The sequence below is a fragment of the Mesoplodon densirostris genome, chromosome 15 (assembly GCF_025265405.1).
Source record: "Mesoplodon densirostris isolate mMesDen1 chromosome 15, mMesDen1 primary haplotype, whole genome shotgun sequence".
Lineage (NCBI taxonomy): Eukaryota > Metazoa > Chordata > Mammalia > Artiodactyla > Ziphiidae > Mesoplodon > Mesoplodon densirostris.
In genome coordinates, this window is record NC_082675.1 from 2,918,102 (window position 1) to 2,937,853 (window position 19,752).

Sequence of the window (19,752 nt, forward strand, 5' to 3'; positions counted from 1 at the left end):
CAAGCTCAGTAGTTGTGGCGCATGGGCTTAGTCGCCCCGTGGCATGTGGGATCTTAGTTCCCCAACCAGGGATCGAACCCGCGTCCCCTGCATTGGAAGGTGGCTTCTTTACCACTGGACCCCCAGGGAAGTCCCAGAAATGTCTTAATTTTAAAACAACTGGTTCAGATTTTCAAAATGGAATAAAACGATGTCAGACAAGAGGCTTGTAGGCTAAATTCAGTCCATGGGCTGCCATTTATGACTTCCAAGGGAGAGACCCACCTTCCCAGGTAGAGCCTAGCCTCCAATGGAAACCAAGGACAGGCGGGCAAAGGTTTTCCAGTTTTGCATCAGAACGCTGTTGTATTTTCTTGTGCGACATAACAAAGCACCCCAAACCTAATGCTGTAACAGCCATCATTTTCTTATGTTCATGGATTCTCTTGTGTCAGGCACTGGGGACTGCTGTATACACAGTAACTGTCTCTGCTCCATGATGATTGAGGCTTCAACCAGGAAGGCTTCAAAGAGGTCAGACAAGACCAATGATGGAGGGAATCCTCTGAAGTCTCACTGCAAACATGCCTGATGTTGGATGCCTGCTCTTTCCTGGACCTCAGCTGGGCTTGTCAGCCAGAACCCTGGCACATGGCCTCATTAACGGTGGGACTACCCTACAGCATGGCAGTCTCAGACTGCTCAGGGGGAGCTCAGCATCATGGGAAGACCGTGGAAGCTGATGTATCTTTTATGACCTAATTCACAGTCTCATAACATCTCTTGCACCCTCCATGCAAGCCTTCCTCCTCATGGAAGGAGAGAGAAGCTCACAGTGTAGGAAGGGCACGTAGGACCAGAGATAGATGCTCTTGGGGTCATCTTTGAAAAGACAGTCTCCCGTATCCGCTAAACACCAAGTGGACTGAGGTGATGAAAGTGAAGCTGAATGGAGATTTTAGTCAACTGATTAAAATGTACAAGCTGTCCCTCCTTATTTATCAAAGTGTCTGTCTTCATCTCGCCTGGATTGCTTTGTAATGTGCAACCAGCTTAATACTTAGCTTCCAGACAGCGTCATGATTGCAGGGTGGTAATGGCTGTGAAATTGTTCCTTAAGTGTTGTAGAAAGTGAAGCAGCTGGCTGCTGACAAATACCAGCCTTGCAGCATGTGGGCTGTGCAGGGCCGCCACGCAGTGTCAACAGAGGAGCTGGTTCAGGTGTGCCACTGAGGATTCTGCTTCAGTGTCGCTCAGGAGTCTCAGGAGTTACAGCACAAAAGAACAGTCTCCAAGGGGCAATCAGAGAGGAGGAATCCTGAGCCATCCTTTGTTGAATAAACCCCCCTTTCCAGGTGTGAAAACAGAGGGATTAAGGCCTCACATTTGGCTCCCAAGGTTTCAGCATCAAGTTTCTCTATCAGGATTGTTTTAAATATAAAAATACAGGAAAACACATCATGGTGGAATAATAACTAGCTTCAAAAACGGCACGTATCCCTTATATATGGAATCTAAAATATGACACAAATAAACTTATCTATGAAACAGAAACAGATTCACAGACATAGAGAACAGACTTGTGGTTGCCAAAGGGGAGGGGGCAAAGGGGAGGGGTGGATTGGGAGTTTGGGTTTAGCAGATGCAAACTATTATATATAGAAATGGATAAACAACAAGGTCCTACTGTAGAGCACAGGGAACTATAGTCAATATCCTGTGATAAACCATAATGGAAAAGAATGTAAAAAAGAATGTATATATATGTACAATATAACTGAAATACTTTGCTGCACAGCAGAAATTAACACGATATTGTAGATCAAATATACTTCAATAAAAAATAAATTAAATTTTTTTTTAATTTATAAAAAGAAGTTGCATCAAAAGAAAGATATTGCCAATTTCTATAGGACTATTGAAATACAAAAAAGAACATATATATATGTATAACTTTGCTGTACTGCAGAAATTAACACTGTAAATCAACTATACTTCAATAAAATACATTTTTAAAAATGGAATGTGTCCTTTTTCACCCAGTGAGTGCCATAGATTCTGGAAAATTCTCTCTGTTCTACCCAAAGAATAAATCTTTCCAATGACTACCAGGTCAGTTTGCCTCTTACCTAATCCAGCCTGAGTAAACCTTCACAGATTCTTACTCAAGCTTTCAGTTTACCTGCTACTAGGAAAAGGAGTCAGAGAAGGAGTTCTCTAAGAGACAGTATAGTCTAGGTTATGCCGCTGTAACAAACAACCTCCAGACCTCGGTGCTTTGAAACCGCAGTTTTATTTCTCTGTCACATTGCACATCTGCTGGTGCCTCTGCTTTGGTGTATCCTCAGTCGGGGTCCCAGATGATGGGAAAGCCACCATCTGGAGCATTCACAGTCACTGGGGTATGCTTTAACTCTTCCAACCTCACCAAATGTGATGCATGCCCCTCTAGCCCACATTTCATTGGCCAGAACCACAAGCCCATACCTCACTTCAAAGGGGAGTGAAGAAGTAAATCCTACCTCCTACCTGGAAGAAAAGCTGAGTAAAGCCCCACCAACTGCCATGCTCAGCAAGTGACAATACATGTCCTAAGTGTCCCCTCTCCTCTGTGTGTCTTACAGGCCACTCAGGTATTCTAAGGAAACAGCCAGTCTTTCTAATCTCTTTTAAGTCTTTATTTTCTCATTTGTAAAATGAGAAAGTTGATAATTTTTTGGAAATACTTTTGTGTGGGTAAATGACTTTCTTCTTAGTTCAAGGCATCTGCTTGCCTAAGAATGGCCGATGGTAGGATCAACTTTCCCACCCCCATCTTAAAGGTAGGTGTAGTCACGTGACTTGCTTTGGCCAATAACATGTGAAGGCAACTGACAGGTGTGGAATTCAGGGGGGAGCTGGAAGAGTTGAAGCCACCCCAGGGCATCATGGCAGGGAATGGTACAGCTTGGAAGTCAAAGAGAGAAATAAAAAGGGTCAATATTCAGGTCCTAACTTCCAAAGTGGGATTCTCTTGTCCTCAGAGAGACCATCCGTTGGAAAGTCAGGTTTATGGAGTGAGAGTAGAATCTCTTGGCAGTCTTCCTGATCCCTGCCTGCCTTGGTCATACGCCATGAGGGAGGCCTGACAGATAACATCAATAGATTGTGTTATACTGCACAATATATAGGAGGAGGGGGAGAAGAGGATGTGGAAAGACCAAATACCACCTCCAAGGACATAAGTGTGGGGCTGAGGGACTGTGGAAAGAAGAAACGAGCCAGAGGTAGTGGGAACAGGGTGAGCTGTGTGTCTCTGTTGCCACCAGTGGGTCAGAGAAACCCTGATCAGGAAGAGAGGAATTTGCCAGAAAAGTCATCAGGAACTCCAAGGCCAGAAGGGTCCCTGCTAGCAAGCAGCATTTGGGTTCTGAGAGGAGATTGCCTAAAGGGTTGGTTACTCAACGACCTGATCGTCAGGGCTTGGTGAGACGAGGTCTAAATTTATGTCAGCCTGATGGTATTTGTGTGCTATAGAGGTATCCATGGGCCAAGTCCCCATGTATCCTTAGAGGGACAGGGAAGGTAGCTGAGGGTGCAGACTGTCAAGATGGCCAAAAGATACCCTACGGGGAGAGAAAAGTCATAGTAGAACATAGTGGGTAAGAGTAGGGCTCCTGGAACTGGCTCTTACCATTTATTAGTTGTGAGACTTTAAGCAACTTGCTTAATTTCTCTGTGCCTCAGTTTCTTCATCTGTAAAATGAGGCGACATCTTATCTACATAACTGCCCTTGCAAAATTATACCATTTTCCGGACAGGATTCTTTTTTTTTTTTTTTTTAATTGAAGTACACTTGATTTACAGTGTTGTGTTAGTTTCTGCTGTACAGCAAAGTGATTCAGTGATACACATATATACATTCTTTTTTCTTTTCCATTCTGGTTTATCACAGGATATTGAATAGTGTTCCCTGTGCTCTACAGTAGGACCTTGTTGTTTATCCATTTTTCATATGATAGTTTGCATCTGCTCATCCCAAACTCCCACTCCATCCCTCCCCCACCCCCCTCCCCCTTGGCAACCACACATCTCTTCACTTTGTTGGATAAGATTCTTTTATGTGGTGTATTGATTTTTCTCTCCAGAAACACAGTATGAGTTGTGATGATGAGGTGTTATTGTAGGTCCATCCACTGTGCTGTGGGATGTTGGTGGGGGAAGGTTGTGTGATGAGGAGGGGTACAAGGGGTACACAGGGAATCTCTCTCCTTTCTGCTCAATTTTGCTGTAGACCTAAAACACTCTAAAAAATAAAGTTTATTAATTTAAAAAAAGTGTTATTTAAACATTGAAGTTTTAAGCAAAGACACATTCACTAATTGATTCACTGGACGCTTTCTAGTCAGTTTTTAGTTGGAGAATATCGGCTAGAACAAATTTTAATTGTCTGTCACGTTTGGGTGGAATTGCATTAATAAAAGGCTGTCCACTAGAGTTCTCAGAGAACCCACTGAACTGACCTTTCTGTGAGTTGAGTTCTGTCCCCCTAAATTCCTAACTCCCAGTACCTCTGGAGATACTATATTTGGAAATACAGTCTTTGCAGATATAATGAATAAAATACGGTGTTGTGCACTTAAAAATATGTTAATGGAGTAGATCTCACATTAAGTATTCTTATCACATTTTTTAAAAAAGTAAAGGTAAAAATGAAAAAAAAAAAAAGTCCAAACTCAAAATGATGAAAACAAAATGTAAAACGTGGGATGGAATGGAATTGGATGGATGATAGCTAATGGGGAATTGGTAACGAAAAGGCAAGTGTAGATCTTGCTTCAGACATGGTTATGTCAAAAATCCAGAAACAGCAAGTTAAAGCCACCAAATCAATTGAAGGGTATTTAGTAAGAGTTTATCGTGCTTCTAAGAACAGTTCTCCAACTGGGAGCTTTCAAATTCAAAATGAATGTGAAGCTCAGAGGCATGACGTTACAGGTTGGCTTATAACATGGACATGAGGATGGTTTAACCTTTACAACTATAGGTTATTACCACGGGGGTTTCCAGATGGCAGGGGATTGGTTCAAAATGATGATCTTACATCATTTTTAGGAAGATGACTTAAGTTTCTTTTGTGATTATCAGAGGCATTTACAAGACATAAGCCAAGTTCAGTTTCGCTTACGTTCATGAAAGAAGCTGCACTTCGTTTTGCTGTTGTGGGTAAATGGTTTTGTCTGCTTGAGGAATCTTCAAGCCTGGTCTCCGTTCTTTTCTAACCGTTGGAGTCAGGACTCCAGGACCAGCCAGACTCCATCTGTCTCCTCCAGGCTCCTCGAGTCACTTCAAGCTCGGGCCCTGCACAGCACAATAGCTCAAGTTGCACACCCTCCCAAGGCTCTGGTTACGTCAGGGGTGAGAATCCGGTGGGGGGCAGGGGGCGGTTCATTTCTTGTAGATCCTGGAAAATTCCCAAGCCCATCAGTCTGATTGGACTGGACCACTGTGACCAGAAGGAAGAAGAGTGCTGATTGGACTGGACCACTGTGACCAGAAGGAAGAAGAGTGCTGATTGGACTGGACCACTGTGACCAGAAGGAAGAAGAGTGCTGATTGGCTAAGGGTAGCCCCACATGGACCCAAGGCTGTTCCCCAAAGAACTGGAATACTTTCAAGGCAAACCACAAATCCCTGGAAGGCTATCACTGTGGTAAAGAACCTTGTGTGTGAAGCAGCCAGTGTTGTGTTCAGATCCAGCAGTCACCCTGCGCCCAACAGAAGCACACTTGCCTGTTACCCTTTGAAGAGATAACTTCTGCTGTGGCCATCACCCCTCATAATTGATTGACACGTATGAGCTTCAGTTTCAGAGAGGGATGTTACAGGAGCACATTTTTCTTTTCTTTTTTCTTGCAAACTGAAAGCCCGCCTTTGAAAATGTGCCGACAGAAATGATTCCTATTAAAATACGCATCAAGATATTCCTGAAGAAAAGGAAAGAATATGAAGGCAATAGCCCAGCCAGATATTAAAACGTCATAAGCTATTGTATGTAAAACATTTGGGTACTGGCACGTGAGAAGGCAAACAGATAGATAAAAGCAAATGGAGGGCTTCCCTGGTGGCGCAGTGGTTGAGAGTCCGCCTGCCGATGCAGGGGACACGGGTTCGTGCCCCAGTCAGGGAAGATCCCACATGCCACGGAGCGTCTGGGCCCGTGAGCCATGGCCGCTGAGCCTGCACGTCCGGAGCCTGTGCTCCGCAAAGGGAGAGGCCACAACAGTGAGAGGCCCATGTACCGCAAAAACAAAAAAACAAACAAACAAACAAAAAAGCAAATGGAGAGGCCAAAAGTAAGGCTAAAAAAGATGAATTTAGTGCATATTAAAGATGGCATTTTAAATCAACAGATACTGGGTGAATCATTTAATAAATAGTGCTGGTAGAAACTATATGGGTAAAAAGTAAAGCTAGATCCATCTTTCACTCACTTCTCACACTAAAATGAATTCCAGATGGATCAAGACTAATTTCCTTACTAATCAGTTTTCTAATAGACATTAAAAACGAGACCAACAAAACAATAGAAAAATGTACAAAGGATGTGAACAGGCATTTAGTAAAAAAGGTTATAGGGATATGAAAAAATATTCAGTGCCCCTAAGACTTGATGAAATATTGTTTTTATTAGATCTGTAGTGATCAAAAAGACACATTAAGACACGCTCAGTGAACGTGCAAATTGGTAGAATCTCTCTGAGTGGTAATTTAGCAAGTTCTATCAAAATTGTACATGGACATCTCTTTTGACTTGGCAATTTCTTTTCTTAGGAATTTACACTGTAGACCTGCTCTGTGTGTGTGCAAAGCTGATTGTGTATGGAAATTCTCTGAAGCACAGATTGTAGTAGCAAAGATTGGAAGCCACCTATGGGTCCATCAGATGACACCAGGCAATTAGATCTTGTTCATATAAATCTGCACACTGGAGTAGTGCATAGAAGGAAGTGGATCTTTAAATGCTGATATAGACGTACTACAAGATACATTTTTAAGTATATGTATAGATAAGATGCATAAAAGTGCGTACAGTGTGTTGCCATTGGTATTTTTTAAAGATCTACATTTCTCAACGTGTTGATCACCCAGAAAATGGACACTAAACTGGGGAGAAGTAGGGGGATAGAATTCTGCAGTGAAACTTTTTGTATTTCCCCCTTTGTAATATTGGAACATTCACCAACATGCCTGTATGATTATTTTCAATGAAAAAAATGTTAATTAAAAAGTAACCATCCCTTGGGACTTCCCTGGTGGTTCAGTGGTTAAGAATCCTCCTGCTCATGCAGGGGACACGGGTTTGAGCCCTGGTCTGGGAAAATCCCACGTGCTGCAGAGCAACTAAGCCGGTGTGCCACAACTACTGAGCCTGCGCTCTAGAGCCCACAAGCCACCACTACTGAGCCCATGTGCCACAACTACTGAAGCGCGTGCACAGCAACGAAGACCCAACGCAGCCCCCAAAAAATTAAATACTTTTTTTAAAAATAATAAAAATATTTCTAAAACAACAAAAAAAGTAACCATCCCTCAGAAAAGGGTCCCTGAAAATATGTTAGCTAACCATAGTTCTGGTTTTAGTTTAGAATGTTTCCCTTAATTAAAGAAGTATATTTAAACAGTCCCTCTAAAACCCTGGTAACCTTGAAGGCTAGAGAAAACAGCAATCCAGCTTTGTTATGTGCTGTAGTGAAATTAGAGGATTGGGGCTCATAAGAGACAATAAAATTAGGTCTTAGCCCAAAGCCGGTAACCAGACACATCCCAGCCCCCAGCGCCTCTCGGTGCCCTGGGAACAGGGAAGAGAGTCTAATGTTCCCAAACACTAGTTACTGAGGAAAGCCAACCAGACTTGCTATTCTGCAAATACTCATCCTGCTTGCTCTGCTGAGATTATGGCCTTGGCGAAATATGGAACGTCTAAGACCAATGTGAACTTCAAGTCTGCATCTTCCACCTCCCACGAGAATGCACGGATGGATTTTTTTCACTTTGTTTTGCTTTTTTAGGAAAACCGGGGCTTTGGGTAGTGACTTTTGTATGGAAGAGATGGAAGGAGAGTGAAAAATGATTCAAAATAGGTGTCCGGGTTTCTGTGTAACAAGGGAAATTAATAATAATAATGATGATGAGAAAAATGATTTTTTTACCAGGCATTATGGACTTGGCACACCATATCTTGTAGAGTTCATTATGTTTGACAAAGAATAGGCCTTTTTTTTTGCATGTATGCTGCTTTATTTGATGACTCCACGATGGGAGATTCAGTAGCATTTAAAGAATGAGGTGGCCCTATTCTAATCATGCACATATGGGAAGTTCAGAGAGTGTGGTCACTTAATGCTTTGGTACCAATGAGGCAAATAACTTGCCCTGTCTTTCCAGAAATGTGATGTGCTCATGCGACACCTTCTGCATTCCTTTTCCACCTCTTCCCAACTCAGCCATCATTTATTGGGAGGCTGTGTTGAGCGACCTTGTCTATATCAAGGCTTTGGTTTTCCCAAGGAATCCGTAAACTGGACTCTCACATAATGAGCTGTGGAATATTTAAATAGCATCCTTGACTGTTGAGTGTTGGTCTATTTTCAGTAGGAACAAGGAAAATTGTACTCCCCGCTCACATGCCAGGCAAAGATCAAATGAAATCTAGAAGATATCCAATGTGTAGTGCTGGAGAGGAGGAGAGTTTCCTCTCCCTTTCTAGGTTCTTCTGGCTGGTCTAAGAGTTAAATTGAGATGAAACAGAGGAACAGGAGAAAATCAAACAAAAGTTTAACCACATGTATACAGGGGAGAGACAACAAAAGCTGAGTAAGCTGCCAGTATGGCCAAAGCTATCACCTTAAGTACCATTCTCGATTAAAGACGAAAGAGGATGTTGGGGGTAGGAGTTTAGTACTTTAGTGGGGAGGAAGGCAACTGACATGGAGATGGAAAAGCAAATGTTTGGTGAACAACTCTTTGCTGGGCCAGGCAGGGACAGTGGGACACAGCAAGTTCTCTGACCTCTATGAGTTCCCCTCACCACACCTGGTCCATATTCTTTGCAGGTATCTCTTGTGACAGCTCAGTTCCTGTAACAGGCCCTCTATCAAAATTCTTCAGGCAGTTAGGGGGAAGGTCAAAGTTTCTTCCTAAGTCTTTTGGATCATGTTTGTTTTCAGCTTGAAATAATCTGAATGCTGCATTTTGGGGTGGCAAGATTTCCCCCCAAAGTATACCCTTTTCCCTTCTACTTGCCCACATGGTTTGGTTGCTGGCTTTACCATTTTGCAGGTATGTGGATAATAAAATAAAATCAATCTTCTAAGATAGCCACCCCATACTGGGCTCTCCATCTCCCTGTCTTGCTTTCTTTTTCTTCATAGAACTTATACACATAATAAATGTGTGTGTGAGTGTGTGTGTGTGTTCTGTCTCTCCCACTACAATGTTAATTCCATGTCAAGAGGAAGCATGTATGTTTTATTCTTAATGAATTTCCAGTACTGTGAATGATGCCTGGAAAACAGGTGGGACTCAGAAAGTGTTTGTTGAATGAACCAATGACCAAGTAAGCAAACAAAAGACAGGTTTGGTTTACTCGCTTAGTGTTACTCATAATATTCATGACCTGTTTTAGGCATTTGTATCTTAAGTTTTGGTGGGGGGAGGGGTGCTGGTAGGGGGGGAACCGTCACATCCTCCAAAGCTTCTAACCATTGGTATCCATATTCATCCTGCAGGTGTGCTTCCCATTTGGTGTGCAGCCCCATCTGTCCTATTTCTACTCACCACATCTGTTCTGAATTTGTGCCCTTAGGAAAGACGGGTTCCTGGAAACTTCTTATGAATGAACTGAGAGTCAGAGGAAAACCAGCTGCTTGGAAAGACTGAGGATTATGTACAGGACTCGTTTAGCTCTAGAATGGCTTTTTTTTTAATTAAAAAAAATCTCATTCATATTTATTGCATATTTTCAGGTTTATAGTATAAATATTTATAATTTTCCAATAGCAATTTTTAATACTCTGAATATGTGCATAAATGTGGATAATTTCCCAATGGGGAAATGTGGATAATTTCCCAATGGGGAAAGACAGTTTTCTCATCAGTTAATCGGAAAGGATGCCACTAACTAAACCCACAACACCTGGCAGTGTGTTGTATCCTTCTGTTACCCAGCATATGAGAGGTGGGATGTGGTGGAGCAGCAACAAAATGCGTACACCACACAGCTCGGATCCCACGCTGCTGGCTGCTGCCATTGTTGCTGGATACTGTGCTTGGAGCACACACATGCACACATATATGTGTGTATGTACGTGTGTGTATATATGGGCATGTGTCTGTATATATGTATGTGTGTATATGCATGCATAATGTATGTTTATGTGAGTGCCTATATCTGTGTGTATATGTGTTGTGTATATATGTATATATGTGTGTATGTGTATATATACATATTGTGCCTACACGTATGTCTCTGTGTGTATGTCTATGTGTGTGTATGTATGTTTATGTGTGTGCATGTGTATTGTCACTGTGTGCATATGTGTGTCTATGTGTGTGTATATATGTATGTCTATATGTGTGTGTATGTATGCGTATATTTGTGTATATATGTATGTATGTGTATATATGTATGTATATATATCTGTATGTGTATTTGTGTATATGTCTGTGTATATATGTGTATATCTCTGTGTTTATATTTGTGTGCATATATATGTGTGTGTTTTTATGTTTGCATTTGTATATATGTCTACCTATGGATATATTTGTGTGTGTATATGTGTATGTGTATATATATATATGTGTGTATGTGTGTGTGTATATATATATACACACACATACACACACACACACACACAATAGCTCTGTTATGTTTTAAAAACACAATATACCTTTAAGCCAAGCAGTGTTTATTCCAGTCCACAGTGCATGTGCATTCTATGGTGGGGAAATTATGGCTTTTCCCCAAATCACTATAGTAGATATATTATTAAGTGTAAATATATAACAAACGTGTTTGGAAATCAAGTGCTATGTTTATCTCTGTGTAATGAAGCTTTCAGTGTAACCTGGATTTATTGAACCACAAGTAGGTTATAAAACTTCCACTAATGAACGTAAGTAACTCAGCTGTCATAAACAAAGGAAGTAATTAGCATTTGGTTCAGATCCAGTGAAGCCAAATTTCACATGCTCTAAGGATTATCTTAATAGTTTCAAAACGCTGCCACTTACAACTCTAAGTGTTTCAAAACTATGAACCCAACATAAACCGTGTTCAGTGTATAACATAGATGTGTCTCTGAGAAATAACCACTCGATTTCTTGCACACATTCATTCTTGCTGTACATACTCTATTCAGTGATGTCTCTTGATCAGGGACCTCTTATCCAGTTCAGAACATCTGAAATATGCTGTAGACATGTGTCTTCTCTTATGAAAACATTGTGTCTACAAAAGACAATTTCCTATTGCCCTGCACTAAATTTCAGAATCTCCCCTTAGAAATAATGCTATAAATTACAACTTTGTGTGGCTGCCCTAGAATTATTAGTAAGAGATATCGGGTACTTCTGGGTTAAATATGCAACCATGTTCTTTCCTAAGAACTTGAAAATGATTCATTGGAGAACCATTATCTGAATTCCAAGTGACCTACCTGTGAATAAAATTTAAGAAAAATAAGAGCCCATTCTATATCAGAAAAGGCCTAGGCTACTGACAGTTCCTGTATAATAAAAAGATTGCCAAATCCAGTTGATGACCTATTTATTTAAAGCAAATTTGATTCAATAAAATTCCAGTACACAGTAATTGGGACAGCACTTAGAATTCATCTTAATATAATAGCAGCTGTCCATAGTGAATTGAACTTTTTTTCATCACCCCATCTTAGTTGCTTACAATTTAAATGAGGAATCATAGCATGTGTCGCCAAAAGGTCAGATGGTTTCTGGCCTGTGCATGCAATTCCCAATTTATAAATGACTGCATTCAAAACGTTGGCTTCTACAAGGATTATTTACAACACAAAACATTTTTACATGGCACTCACCTTCTAAAAATGCTAGCTTTAGCCCTGGGGGCCACATGTGAGAAGCAATTCCTCTTGTCTTTGTAGACCAGTCAAATCAGTATGTGTTTTGGGGTCCCTAAGACCACCCCTGTGTTTGATGACTTGCTAGGAAAACTCAACAGGACTCAGTGTAGAGTCATAATCATGGCTAAGATTTATTACAGCAAAAGGACACAAAGCAAATTCAGCAAAGGAAAAAGGCACATGGGGCAGAGTCTGGGGGAACCAGGCACAAGCTCAGGAAAGTCCACTCCCAGGGAATCATACAGGATGCTCTTCACCCCTCCAGCAATGAGTTGTGACAACAGGGGTAAACTGTTGTCTGTCTGAAAAGCTCATCCAAGCCTGGGGGCCAAGAATTCTTACTGGGGGTGGGTCCCCTGGGCACCATTGCCTGGCAGGCACCATACCTCCAGATCACCAGAAAGAAAGCAGGTGTCCAGCAGCAGCTATATTGTTTGTACACAAAGCATAGGCTCAGTGTTCCCCTCTTATTAAGGAGTTGGGGAACCCCTCCTGAAATCCAAGTTTCCAGATGCCAGTCAGGGGCCAGCCTTGCCAGTAGTCCTTTCTAGGGTGGTGGTCTCAGAGCTGCAATGTTAACTCTTCTGCACAGTATGTCTTCAAGTTGTTTCTGTGGGAGAGAGCGTTCTTAGTTCTATTAGGCATGTCCTTTTCTCGCCAAGCGCCAGTCCTAAAGACATCAACTTTTCCTCTGGCCTTGGTCCTAATATCAGGGGGTGGCCTGCATCATCTCCTCTGATGACAACAGTGAGGTTTTAAGAGATGCACTCACGACCCACCTCCTTGCCTCTGTGTTCATACAGGTGCAATGGTTGTAAATCTGGGGAGTGTACCTCCTCCAGGGCTTCCCCTCCTGGCAGCATCTCCCACCCAGTCACCCATCAAACTGCTCCATTTGTCCCCTGGCTTTCTTGCTTCAAAAACCTTTTTATTTTCCTCAAGGGACTAAGAAAAGAAAACACAACAGGAAACATGAACTTTTGCAGCAGTTTATACATCTAACTGTTTGTGATGTATTGCACTGTCCTTTTACTATATCCCTACCATTCCATATATGTTTTTATTTTAACATCTTTATTGGACTACAATTGCTTTATAATGTTGTGTTAGTTTCTGCTGTATAAAAGAGTGAATCAGCTATTCGTATACATATATCCCCATATCTCCTCCCTCTTGCGTCTCCCTCCCACCCTCCCTATCCTACCCCTCTAGGTGGTCACAAAGCACCAAGCTGATCTCCCTGTGCTATGTGGCTGCTTCACACTAGCTATCTATTTTATATTTGGTAATGTATATATGTCCATGCCACTCTCTCACTTCGCCCCAGCTACCCCTCCCCCTCCCCATGTCCTCAAGTCCACTCTCTACGTCTGCGACTTTATTCCTGTCCTGCCCCTGGTTTCTTCAGAACCTTTTTTTTTTTAAATTTAGATTCCATATACATGTGTTAGTATATGGTATTTATTTTTCTCTTTCTGACATACTTCACTCTGTATGACAGACTCTAGGTCCATCCACCTCACTACAAATAACTCAATTTCATTTCTTTTTATGGCTGAGTAATATTCCATTGTATATATGTGCCACATCTTCTTTATCCATTCATCTGTTGATGGACACCTAGGTTGATTCCATGTCCTGGCTATTGTAAATAGTGGAATTGCTGGGTCATATGGTAGTTTTATTTTTAGTTTTTTAAGGGACCTCCATAATGTTCTCTATAGTGGCTATCAATTTAAATTCCCACCAACAGTGTAGGAGGGTTCCCTTCTCTCCACACCCTCTCCAGCATTTATTGTTTGTAGATTTTTTGATGATGGCCATTCTGACCGGCGTGAGGTGAAACCTCATTGTAGTTTTGATTTGCATTTCTCTAATGATTAGTGATGTTGAGCATCCTTTCATGTGTTTGTTGGCAATCTGTATATCTTCTTTGGAGAAATGCCTATTTAGGTCTTCTGCCCATTTTTGGATTGGGTTGTTTTTTTGATATTGAGCTGCATGAGCTTCTTGTATATTAATCCTTTGTCAGTTGCTTCATTTGCAAATATTTTCTCTCATTCTGAGGGTTGTCTTTTCGTCTTGTTTATGGTTTCCTTTGCTGTGCAAAAGCTTTTAAGTTTCATTAGGTCCCATTTGTTTATTTTTGTTTTTATTTCCATTTCTCTAGGAGGTGGGTCAAAAAGGATATTGCTGTGATTTATGTAGAAGAGTGTTCTTCTTATGTTTTCCTCTAAGAGTTTTATAGTGTCTGACCTTACATATAGGTCTTTAGTCCATTTTGAGTTTATTTTTGTGTATGGTGTTAGGAAGTGTTCTAATTGCATTCTTTTACATGTAGCTGTCCAGTTTTCCTAGCACCACTTATTGAAGAGGCAGTCTCTTCTACATTGTATATTCTTGCCTCCTTTATCAAAGATAAGGTGACCATATATGCGTGGATTTATCTCTGGGCTTTCCATCCTGTTCCATTGATCTATCTTTCTGTTTTTGTGCCAGTACCATACTGTCTTGATTACTGTAGCTTTGTAGTTTAGTCTGAAGTCCAGGAGCCTGATTTTTCCAGCTCTGTTTTTCTTTCTCAAGATTGCTTTGGCTATTCAGGGTCTTTTGTGTTGCCATACAAATTGTGCAATTTTTGGTTCTAGTTCTGTGCAGAATGCCTTTGATAGTTTGATAGTGATTGCATTGAATCTGTAGATTGCTTTGGGTAGGAGAATCATTTTCACAATGTTGATTCTTCCAATCCAAGAACATGGTATATCTCTCCATCTGTTTGTATCATCTTTAATTTCTTTCATCAGTGTCTTATAGTTTTCTGCATACAATTCTTTTGTCTCCTTAGGTAGGTTTATTCCTAGGTATTTTATTCTTTTTGTTGCAATGGTAAATGGGAGGGTTTCCTTAATTTCTCTTTCAGATTTTTTCATCATTCATGTATAGCTATGCAAGAGATTTCTGTGCATTAATTATGTATCCTGCTACTTTACCAAATTCACTGACTAGCTCTAATAGTTTTCTGGTAGCATCTTTAGGATTCTCTATGTTTAGTATCATGTCATCTGCAAACAGTGACAGCTTTATTTCTTCTTTTCTGATTTGGATTCCTTTTATTTCTTTTTCTTCTCTGATTGATGTGACTAAAGCTTCCAAAACTATGTTGAATAATAGTGGTTTTTTGGACATCCTTGTCTTGTTCCTAATTTTAGAGGAAATGGTTTCAGTTTTTCACCATTGAGAATGATGTTGGCTTGTCATATATGGCCTTTATTATGTTGAGGTAAGTTCCCTCTGTGTCTACTTTCTGGAGGGCTGTTATCATAAATTGGTGTTGAATTTTATCAAAAGCATTTTCTGCATCTATTGAGTTTATCATATGGTTTTTATCTTTCAGTTTGTTAATATGGTGTATCACATTGATTGGTTTGCATATATTGAAGAAACCTTGCATTCCTGGGATAAACCCCACTTGATCATGGTGTATGATCATTTTAGTGTGGTGTTGGATTCTGTTTGTTAGTATTTTGTTGAGGATTTTTGCATCTATGTTCATCAGTGATACTGGTCTGTAGTTTTCTTTATTTGTAACATCTTTGTCTGGTTTTGGTATCGGTGATGGTGGCCTCGTAGAATGAATTTGGGAGTGTTCCTCCCTCTCCTATATTTTGGAAGAGTTTGAGAAGGATAGGTGTTAGCTCTTCTGTAAATGTTTGATAGAATTCTCCTGTGAAGCCATCTGGCCCTGGGCTTTTGTTTGTTGGAAGATTTTTAATCACAGTTTCAATTTCAGTGCTTGTGATGATCTGTTCATATTTTCCATTTCATCCTGGTTCAGTCTTGGAAGGTTGTGCTTTTCTAAGTTTGTCTATTTCTTCCGGTTGTCCATTTTATTGGCATATAGAGTTGCTTGTAGTAATCCCTAAAGATTCTTTGTATTTCTGCAGGGTCAGTTGTTGCCTTTCCTTTTTCATTTCTAATTCTGTTGATTTGAGTCTTCTCCCTTTTTTTCTTGATGTGTCTGGCTAATGGTTTATCAGTTTTATATATCTTCTCAAAGAACCAGCTTTTAGTTTTATTGATCTTTGCTATTGTTTTCTTCATTTCTTTTTCATTTATTTCTGAGCTGATCTTTATGATTTCTTTCCCTCTGCTAACTTTGGAGGTTTTTTGTTCTTCTTTCTCTAATTGATTTAGATGTAAGGTTAGGTTGTTTATTTGAGATTTTTCTTGTTTCTTGAGCTAGGACTGTATTGGTATAAACTTCCCTGTTAGAACTGCTTTTGCTGCATCCCATAGGTTTTGTGTTTTCATGTTTTCATTGTCATTTTTTTTCTAGGTATTTTTTGATTTCCTCCTTGATTTCTTCAGTGATCTCTTGGTTATTTAGTAACATATTGTTTAGCCTCCATATGTTTGTATTTTTAACATTTTTTTCCTGTAATTGGTATCTAGTCTCATAGCATTGTGGTTGGAAAAGCCACTTGATATGATTTCAGTTTTCTTAAATTTACCAAGGCTTGATTTGTGACCCAAGATATGATCTATCCTGGTGAATGTTCCATGAGCACTTGAGAAGAAAGTGTATTCTGTTGTTTTTGGATGGAATGTCCTATAAATATCAGTTAAGTCCATCTTGTTTAATGTGTCATTTAAAGATTGTGTTTCCTTATTAATTTTCATTTTGGATGATCTGTCCATTGGTGAAAGTGGGGTGTTAAAGTCCCTTGCTATGACTGTGTTACTGTCGATTTCCTCTTTTATGGCTGTTAGTATTTGCTTTATGTATAGATGTGCTCCTATGTTGGGTGCATAAATACTTACAATTGTTATATCTTCTTGGATTGATCCCTTGATTATTGTGTGTTGTCCCTCTTTGTCTCTTCTAATAGTCTTTATTTTGAAGTCTACTTTGTCTGATATGAGAATTGCTGCTCCAGCTTTCTTTTGATTTCCATTTACATGGAATATCTTTTTCCATCCCTTCAGTTTCAGTCTGTATGTGTCTCTAGGTCTGAAGTGGGTCTCTTATAGACAGCATATCTAAGGGTCTTGTTTCTGTATCCATTCAGCCAGTCTATGTCTTTTGGTTGGAGCATTTAATCCATTAACATTTAAAGTAATTATTGATAAATATGTTCCTATTCCCATTTTCTTAATTCTTTTGGGTTTGTTTTTGTAGGTCTTTTCCTTCTCTTGTGTTTCCTGCCTAGAGAAGTTCCTTTAGCATTTGTTGTAAAGCTGGTTTGGTGGTGCTGAATTCTCTTAGCTTTTGCTTGTCTGTAAAGGTTTTAATTTCTCTGTCAAATCTGAATGAGATCCTTGCTGGGTATAGTAATCTTGGTTGTATGTTCTTCCCTTTCATCACTTTAAATATGTCCTGCCACTCCCTTCTGGCCTGAAGAGTTTCTGCTGAAACAGCTGTTAACCTTATGGGGATTCCCTTGTATGTTAATTGTTGCTTTTCCCTTGCTGCTTTTAATATTTTTTCTTTGTATTTAATTTTTGATCATTTGATTAATATGTGTCTTGGCATGGTTCTTCTTGGATTTATCCTGTATGGGACTCTCTGCACTTATTGAACTTGATTCACTATGTCCTTTCCCATATTAGGGAAGTTTTCAACTATAATCTCCTCAAATATTTTCTCAGTCCCTTTCTTTTTTCTCTTCTTCTGGGACCCCTATAATTTGAATGTTCGTGTGTTTAATGTTGTCCCAGAGGTCTCTGAGTCTGTCCTCAATTCTTTTCATTCTTTTTTTCTTTATTCTGCTCTGCAGTAGTTATTTCCACTATTTTATCTTCCAAGTCACTTAGCCGTTCTTCTGCCTTGGTTATTCTGCTATTGATTCCTTCTAGAGAATTTTTAATTTCATTTATTGTGTTGTTCATCGTTGCTTGTTTCATCTTTAGTTCTTCTAGGTCCTTGTTAAACGTTTCTTGTATTTTCTCCATTCTATTTCCAAGATTTTGGATCATCTTTACTATCATTACTCTGAATTCTTTTTCAGGTAGACTGCCTATTTCCTCTTCATTTGTTTGGTTTGGTGGGTTTTTACCTTGCCCCTTCATCTGCTGTGTATTGCTCTGTCTTCTCACTTTGCTTAACTTACTGTGTTGAGGTCTCCTTTCACAGGCTGCAGTTTTGTAGTTCTCATTGTTTTTGGTGTCTTCCCACAGTGGATAAGGTTGGTTCAGTGGCTTGTGTAGGCTTCCTGGTGGAGGGGACTAGTGCCTGTGTTCTGGTGGTTGGGGCTGGATCATGTCTTTCTGGTGGGCAGGTCCACGTCTGGTGGTGTGTTTTGGGGTGTCTATGGACTTATTATGATTTTAGGCAGCCTCTCTGCAAATGAGTGGGGTTGTGTTCCTGTCTTGCTAGTTGTTGGGCACAGGGAGTCCAGCACTGGAGCTTGCTCATCCTTGGGTGGAGCTGGGTCTTAGCCTTGAGATGGAGATCTCTGGGAGAGCTCTCACTGAACGATATTCCATGGGGCTGGGAGGTCTTTGGTGGTCCAATATCCTGAACTCATCTCTCCCACCTCTGAGGCTCAGGCGTGACACCAGGCCAGAGCACCATGACTCTGTCAGCCACACGGCAGATGAGTGGTTTATTACCGAAGATATTAAAGCACAGGAACCAACAGCCAGATGAAGAAATTCATAGGGTGAGGTCGAGAACAAAGACACGTCAGTCCTCTTGGAGTTTGGAGCCCAGCATGGTGGCGCATAGTGGCATTCTTCTTCACCACCCTGGAGGCTCTCTGAAACCCCTCCTTTTGGATTTTAATGGTGGCTTCACTACACAGTCATCGTTGATTAAATCCTTAGGCATTGGTGATTAATTCAACCTCCAGAACCTTTCTCCTCCTTCTGGGTAATTGGGGCGGGGGAGTCCCATATATGTTTTTTCACTTGAAATCTCTTAGAGAAACATTAGGGCAAATACTAGGAAACCAGTTTTGCTGCACATCCTTCTGCCTGTCTCATCCGGCTTCTCTGATATCCTAGAGAAAAACCTATAAGCGTGTCACCTGTCCCTTTCCATGAATGAAGGAAGGAAGGAATAAGTGAATGGAAGAGAGAAATAATAAGCCAAGTCTGTGATGGAGGGCACACCTCCTTTGGCAAATTTGTCTAACGTCTGAGCAGATGTTAGGTCTCAGGACAGGGACTGGCCAGTGTTGGGTAACGAAGGACTTGGCCAGGTCAAGTAAGTGGCTTCAGCACCAGGAAAGTTTATGTGATGCCAAGGAAAGCACTGAGCCTGGGTGGACTGGCGCCATGGTTGGGAGCCGTTTCAAATCCTGGGTCACCTGCCGCCTGATCCCCCTGGTTGCTCAGCTGGTCAGTGAAAATTAAAATGGTACTGACCTCACAGGGCTTGTGTGAGAGTGAAATGAGATAAAACTGCCATGAACTCAGAAGAGCACCTGGTTTGTTGTGATAGTGATGATAATGGGACAAGGGTCCTGCTGATGACAATGATGATGATGATGTCATGGGAGGACCACAAGCATAGAAGTCAGGCGCATCTGTGCCCCTCTCAGCACCTGTGTTTTGCTATGAACCATCATGATTCCTGAACCTGTCTGAGCTGCAGCCCCTCCTCACCTTTGAACTTGGAACGTTGCTTGG

The 19,752-nt window shown here is 40.8% G+C and overlaps 1 protein-coding gene across 1 annotated transcript in view; it reads left to right on the forward strand.

The window, feature by feature from the left end:
* Positions 1–19,752, forward strand: part of TMEM132D (transmembrane protein 132D) — a 632,768-nt gene that overhangs the window by 268,661 nt on the left and 344,355 nt on the right. The window lies entirely within an intron of this gene.